The sequence below is a fragment of the Gymnogyps californianus genome, chromosome 2 (assembly GCF_018139145.2).
Source record: "Gymnogyps californianus isolate 813 chromosome 2, ASM1813914v2, whole genome shotgun sequence".
NCBI lineage: Eukaryota > Metazoa > Chordata > Aves > Accipitriformes > Cathartidae > Gymnogyps > Gymnogyps californianus.
The window spans coordinates 143,831,966-143,839,648 of record NC_059472.1 but is presented as its reverse complement, the minus strand read 5'-3'; positions in this window follow the sequence as shown (position 1 = coordinate 143,839,648).

Genomic DNA, 7,683 nt, shown 5'->3' with positions numbered 1-7,683 from the left:
TCAACAGTGGTCAGACGCCTCTGATTCTGTCTACCTTTGAACACTTCTCTTTACCTCTTTACCTCCTTGTAAACACGACTTTTTTTTTTCCCTCTGAGTCTTTCCACTTATTGCATTTGTAAAATCTTTAGGTAGAACTTCCATAATTCAACTAATTACAGCATGAATATTCAGCAGAAGTAGTCTTATTTAAGCATTTATTACATCCAAGATTGGGATTTAAGGCACGTTCACAGAGTGTATTAGCACTGCATCTAGTTCTTGCACTGTGATCGCTTTTCAGCTTGCTGCTTCTGCCATAGGTAACAGATTGAATTTAATTAGTTTATTTTATTATTATGTATTTTCTAAAAACTAGACATCCCTACTTAGGACTTGCTGTTACTGTATTTTCCACTAAATTTATTTTTACTGTTTTTCCTGGCACATCTCTGACAGAAACAGTGTTTGGACTGATCACTGAAACTTCTCTCCAGATAGCTAAGGGGAAAATCCATGGCTCTTTATTTACACATACTCTGTGCTTGTGCTAGAGTGACCTACTTAAGAAACTCTTCACTTTTTTTTTTTCTGTAACCGTGTGGAGGAAGAAGCAGATGATGAAACAGCATGATTGTTTTTTCATTTGTCTGTTTTTAGGAACTCTCAGAAGAATAAGCAAAAGGTATGCAAGTGGTAGCGTTCACACACTCATTCCCACATTTAAACAAGCATTTTGTGATGCAATGTAACCTCCTGCATTACACAGGCAATTAACATTTCATCTAATGCTGGTGTCCCTATGCTAAAGTCAGTGACCTAGGCTTGACTAAAGCATCCACACCAGCATCCACGTGTGATCTAATGTTTGCAAGAGACAGTGAATCCACCCATGCTAAAGAATACTCACCTGATAACATGAGGATAATTATTCTCACGGTTTTTGTCTTCAAGGCACAACCAGAAGGTTTTAATCTAAATTTGTATGGCTTTAACTCCAAGCATTTTTGTTGTATCTTTCTCATGCTGGGATAATGATATTTGACACTGGTGCTTTGTCTCTCTAATGGTTCTAATACTTCTCCTAACGTGGGCATTTACAGCTTATTAGTTTTCATGTTATTTTCTTTGGAAAGAGAAGTTGTAATGGAGCCATATATTTCCTTATGTGTGTTCTTTGAAAAGAAGTGCAACAGCATCAGATGTCAAATACCTAAACCTGGGAAGAATTGAACAAGTTTCTTTACTCTCAGCCTCTGGGTAGAGTTATTTAAATAGTTGCACCTTTAAACCAAGTCAAAGCTGCCTAAGTACACTTGTGGTTTTATCTGAAGCTTATGTGATACTCCCTGTATGCTTCTCTCACACCTGCTGCTCTGTTAAACAATCCCAGAGTAGCATATGTTTGTATAGCTTGTATTTTTTTCTGCTGTTTCATAAAAGAGATGAGCTGCTTTTTCCCACTTCTCGAGTGACAGGATGATGAAATTTCATCAATAGGACAGTGACCTGGGTATGTTTTGTTGCATTGACCTCTGACATTTTTTGCTGAAATGAATGAATTAAATTCCTGTAGTCTGTAAATGTAAGGAATATTTCCACATTCTTACACCATGTTAGGTGTAATGGACTTTTCTCTAGAGTCTTCATTGTCCCTTTCACAGTGTGAAACAGTACGCAGCCACTGCTCTCTGCAGTAGTTGAGTAACTTCCCTTCCCTGTACATCTGAAAACCACAAGACCATGTTAGATCTTTCTCCTGTCCTCCCTTCCCTGCTCCCCTGGCATATTCAACATGGTTCATAATCCTTTCTAGTAGGCCCTCTGTGAATGGTTTTCAGCCGGTGCTTTCCAGGCTATATCTGCTTGGGCTGGAAATGTGGCGTGCAGTCTTTATTCCTCTACAATGACCTTCTGCAGAGCTGGATTCAATGGTGCCGTGGCTGAAAATGCACCATTCATCGAATCGCTTCCATGTGTATCTGTCCTCGTTGCTCATAAGGATTTGCAGGGTAATATAGCTTGCACATTTCCTCAGCAATGACTTTATGTTTGTTTAGACTTGTTATGTGTAATGGTGGGCCTGCAACTAATTCCTGAGAAACTCCCTAGAAACCTGCTTATGTGGTAGTTGTTCTCTATATGAATTTACCAGCGTAGGCTACAAAAGCTGTAATCCTACAGGTAACACACTAGCTGTTTTCACAGTGTTATTAACAAATTTTTGTTAGCATTTGCTTTTTGTGAAATTATAGTCAAGTTTGAGATTATCCGCAGTGACCGGTAATTTTAGGTTTTTACTTTATTTAGGTTTTTTAATTTTAAAATAAAAAAAGTTGCAGTTGGAAATACCTTGAATCTTTCATTGTCATCATCAAGAGACTTTAGTGTGTGGTTGTATTTCCACCTATGCAGTAGGACCAGTATGATTTATATTTCTCCATAAATATATATATAAAATCACACTTTTTCTTCTTACACCTGAGCTTCTTTCTGGGGTAATATATATGTTCCCTATATAGCCACCATTCTGGACACTTCAGATAAGTCATAGAAATCATAAATTATGTTGGTTGAATACTACAGTTAAAAAAAAATCCGGCTACTTATATTATTATATATATTGAAGTGAGGGTAATCAGCTGTCAAAATAATTTGCCAAAAGTTGTGGTGAGTTTTCTGATGTTTAAATCAAGTTCAGCAGTTCTTTCAGAATATCTTTAATTCAGGAGTTTTCAGCCCGTTTTAATGGATTACCTGCCAGCAATAACAAATGGTAACTGGGATAAAACTGCATGTTGTCAGGAAGCTTAAACTTTACAGCAATCTGCATTACTGTTGGAAAATTTGTAGAGGTCTGTGAACTGAAAAATATGACAACTCCTGATAATTCAGAAAGGAATTAATTCAGGCAGTGTCTACAGCCCATGTTCTGCAGGAAGAGAGAATAGCTAATCACAAGGTTGCCTTCTGGCTCTCTAATCTGTAAAGCTCCCCGTAATTAGAGAACTATCCTCAGCTTCAGGAAACCTGCATCCAGTTCCTCTCCTTGCCTCTGACTTCCTACATGATGTTGTATGAGTCACTGACACAGGGATCATTAAAGAAACTTGAGATATGCCTGTGATGACAGTGAAGTGTGAATCTAAGTGTCAGCTTCTTTGTAAAAGACAGGGAAGACGGCTTTGCCAGGAAACATGGGTGTTTGTTTGTTTGAAGAAGAGATGCCAGAAGGTATTCAGTGATTCAAGGTATTCAGTGATGCTTGGGTATTCAGTATTGTCCCAAAAGTCAACATGTAGCTGCACAAGCCCCTTCATCCCTCTCAGACCTCTGTAACCGGACGGGAGGTATCCCTCAGGCCCTGGCAAGATTGAGTATCTTAAGTTGTTGGATTTATTTATCTCAACAATGCTAGGCAGGCTTGATAGTAAGACAAGACTGGAGTTTCTGCAGTGTGACTTGAGGTTTGACCTTTAGACCAATCCAATTAAAGATGGGATTTGGTTTCCAATCTTTACTTATGGGATTAGAAAACAGAAGCTACAAGCAAAACAAACAAACTATAATCCTGTATGTGTTTAACATAATTCCCTGCAATTACTTCTGCACCCATCCCCTCTGATTGCCTGGGCTGGTTCTGAGGGATGGGGACGCCGCGTTTGTCCTGTCCCGGGGCTCCTGAAGCTCTGGTTCATTGCTAGCCAAGCGGGGAGGGGGAAGCTGCCTTGTCCCCTCCTTCCTCCCGGGGACTACCCCTCCAGCCACCTCCTCAGATTCTGCTCACCCTGTCCAGCTCTCACTTGTCGTCTTCGTCAAGTATTGTAGGGTTTCCTTTGGTTCAAATTTTCATGCCACGTTAATGGTTTACCCTTTCTTCAGTGAGATCCTTTGTTTGATTTTGCTTCAGTTCTTTCACTATAAAATGAAGATGATGGTGTCTCACATTGAAACAGAGCAGTCCATTAAGCAGTCTCTGTCCTGTATCTGGCCAGTTGGACACTGGCATCTCTCCTGACTCTTTTCCCTTGGGGAAACAGTTTTTCCAGCTATATTCACTACTGAGCCATGTAAGTCCTGTGCCTGATGCACAGCTGGGTTTGCTACTGCTGCTGCTCAACAGTGAGTGGTGTGGTGTGGAGTGGCAGCTACCTTTGGAAAGATTGTTGTAAAGAATGAGAAAATAGGCTGATTTGTACCAATTTGGACTGAGGAAAGAAGGCTATGGTGGGATCCTAAAACCTGGGTTGGACCCCAGGGCTGCCAAGATCAAACTCTTCATTTAATTATTTATAAGGTACTGGAATAATTGGTACCATGCAACCAAAAATGTGTGACGTTTTCTGTCATGGAGCCAGTAGGAAAGAAGAAAAACAGGTTTGTCTTTTTCCTTCTTTCCTTCTCACCTTCTCTCCTTCTCTCTCTCCCATTCTAATAAATTTTTTACTTTTGTTCCATACACTTTTCTCCCGAATGATTCTTTGAAAATACCTCCCTCCTTCTATGCCAGCACTCAGTCATAGATAATCTGTCCCAAAGATGCCTGTTTTGGGACATTCTGTTTTGGTCTAGTGGTGTTCAACAACTTGTGTCCTGCAATGATAAGTATATTACAATAACATACATTTTTTCATTTTTCGTTTGTCTATTTTCTGAAGTCTCTAAAGAGAGATTTACAGAGACTACACTTTCTCATCTTCCATAAAACTGGGGAAAAAAAATTAATGGGTAATAAACTAGGAAAGGCCTCTGCACTGATGTTTAATAGCTTGAGCGTACTGATTGCAGTTAAGCTTTTCCTAGATTAAATCTGAGCAAGTGTGAAGATAAGCAAGCACAGTGAAGGGGCTGTATATGAATGAGTCTCAAATAATAAGCAAATCTGGATGTGGAAGCAAAAAGAGACAGGAATAAAGGATGTGTGTGAAGCCATATAAACAAAAAATTACCACTTCTGGTTTGCAGCATTTGGAGACATTAGCTAAGTTTCATGCAATTCTCTGACATTTGTGCATGTCCTCTCAAGGTTCTGCAGTGTATTTTTTTGTAGCACTGAGGTTCCTTATAAGAAAATAATATGTCAGAGGTCTAGTCTTGTCAGAGCTAATATTTGTGTGAATTCTGGATTCCCAGATTCAAGAACATTAAATTAAGGCAATGTACAACAATAAGAGATGTGCAGTTTTTCTTATCACGGTGATATATATATATAAAAAAAAATATCTTGAGGAATGTCAACTTCCTCCAGGGAGCAAATCATTCATGATAATGTCAGGAATTAGAGATACAAATGGAGATCCACAACAGAAGTATGTATAATACAGAGGAAAAAAAGAGTCTCCGTAGGAGAGAAAAGCTTCCATAGTGTGTGGAAGAGAAACCATATTTAGGCTATTACGGGAACACTGAAGATTTATTAAATATGTTAATCATAGTATGGAAGAGCAGCCGAACATAGGTTACATAGTTCCTGTGACTGTTCATACTATTCACCAGTTCATTATTTGGACTAGTGAGTCAAACAGGCTCACCAGTGTTTGAGACAAGAGATGCTCTTGTAAAATCTTGTGTCTGATAGGAGGTAACAAAAGCAAAGGTGCAAAAACCTGACATGCTGGAAAAAAGGGGCTTTCTAGACTGGGTCATGAAAGTCATGTCTTGGAGTGAGAGGTGACTGTTAGATAAGGCAGAGAAGGCTGACAGAAGGTCGTGCTGCAGAGCAAAAATAAGTTGCAGATCTCAGGACTCGCAGTGTGGTGTGGTGGAACTGAAGGAAATTGCTCAGGTCTCCGTGGTTCAAGATCCAGCAGTATCTGTGGTGTCAGATGCATCCCCTGGGGCCAGTGCGTGTCTGACATTCCATTACTGTCTCAAGTAAATCTAGTTAAAATACTTTCTTTTCACTAATAAGTGCATTTTTTTGATTGAAATGGATATTCCCTAGGTATAACAAAAAGGCAAAAGGAAGTTAAATTAACCACATCATGCAGGATGTAGAGGTCTAAAAATCACACTATGCTGTAGCGCTCTCCATCAGAATAAATCTTTCTTATGCAATGAAATCCAAGCTTAGTTGTTATTGTAACAGTGTCCATGTGACCATGTATTTAAAAAGCTGTAATTTATATTTTCGAAGTGTTGACTCTGATTTAAAGTAGATTTGAGAGTCAATGCTTTATTCCTGCAGGAATTCTTAGAATGGCATTATGTATATATGCACATAAAGGTTTCTCTTGGCTTCTGGGAGCCATATGGAAAACACCCTTTCTAAAATTCATTTCATGATCCTTCTGATCTCCTCTCTGACCAGGCTTTGTCAGTACATTAAAAAAAAAAGTAAAATACTAAGAGCTTAGCCATGAGAAATGAATACAAGCTACCAACAGTTTTCATAACACTGGCTATTTTTTTCAAAATATTGCCATTGAATGCTTTTAGTTTAACTATCACGTAAGATTAGTGAAGGAATTTTTTTTCTCTACAATGTTCAAGAAATAAATATGTAAATTTGTGAAGCAAATACTCCCCAGCTGCCCAAGGATAACAGGATATGAAATCCCTCACTTAGACTGGAGAAACAAGTGCTGCTGGAGATCTGACCTATTATCTGCTGAAGTCAACAAAGAGCCTGCTGCTGACTTCAGATGCAAGGGCTTTGGATCAGCTCCTGAGAGCTGCCGCACGCACCCCGTGCAAACAAACAACATTGTCTCCTCGGTTTGTACACAGCAGATATTGGCACTTTGTTCTTGGAGTAAACAGCAAATTGCAAATCGTACCTAGCCACTTAGCATTTTCAGTAAATCTTGGCCTGTGTTTTAGCATAACAAAGCAATGCGATATCAGTCCCTGAAGAAGTTCTTTTGTCTTTCCTGCAGGAGCTACAGTCCTGTGCGTGTTTGAGATTATGGTTTAGTAGCGAGTGAATATACAGGCGGTATTCAGTCAGGCCGCAGTTACTTTGCACTAATTCTCAGTGAGGGTAAAGAAGACCTGGTTTGGCCTGTCCTTCTCTTTAACACAAGGCACTCAGAAACACACAGGAGCCTGTTTGCTGAGACGAAAGGAGGCAGAGCGTTTGCAATGTTTGTATTTCATAAAGCATAGCTTTTAAATGGGTGTTACTTGCCTTGACTGTTGCAGTTTAAACTCCAACCCATAGGTTCAGCTGTGAGAGAGAGAAAAGGGCGGTTTTTAGATCTGTATCGGGATAGGCAGAAACCCCGAAAATAAATCCTTTAAAAAGTGATAAAAACCCCCCAATCTGTATCAGTGTCTTGGAACTGTTACTATTTGTAATAACATAAATCTGGAGTAACTCTGTCACTGAGGCCAGAATTTGGCCCCAAAATGGCAAATCTAGAGGATATTCACTCAGGCTGCTGCTACTTATTTTCTGCTCTGTCTGTCCCTTTCTCTTCTACACACACAAACACACACACTTTCTCTCTCTTTCTGTCTTGTTCTCCTCCTCTCTTGCTGCTGCTTCTGCCTCTCTCTCCTCTTCTTTAGGGAGCTGCAAAGAGGCGTTATAGGCATCCTCACGAGTGTTGTCACTTAGGCCCTTTAAGCCCATACCCAATCCCTTCTGCAGTAAATGATTCTCTAAGATTAACATGGAAAATCTTTGAAGGAAGCTTGAAATGGAGTACTACTCCATCTTGGGACAGGTCAAGGAAAACATCTGTATAGACCTATATCAAC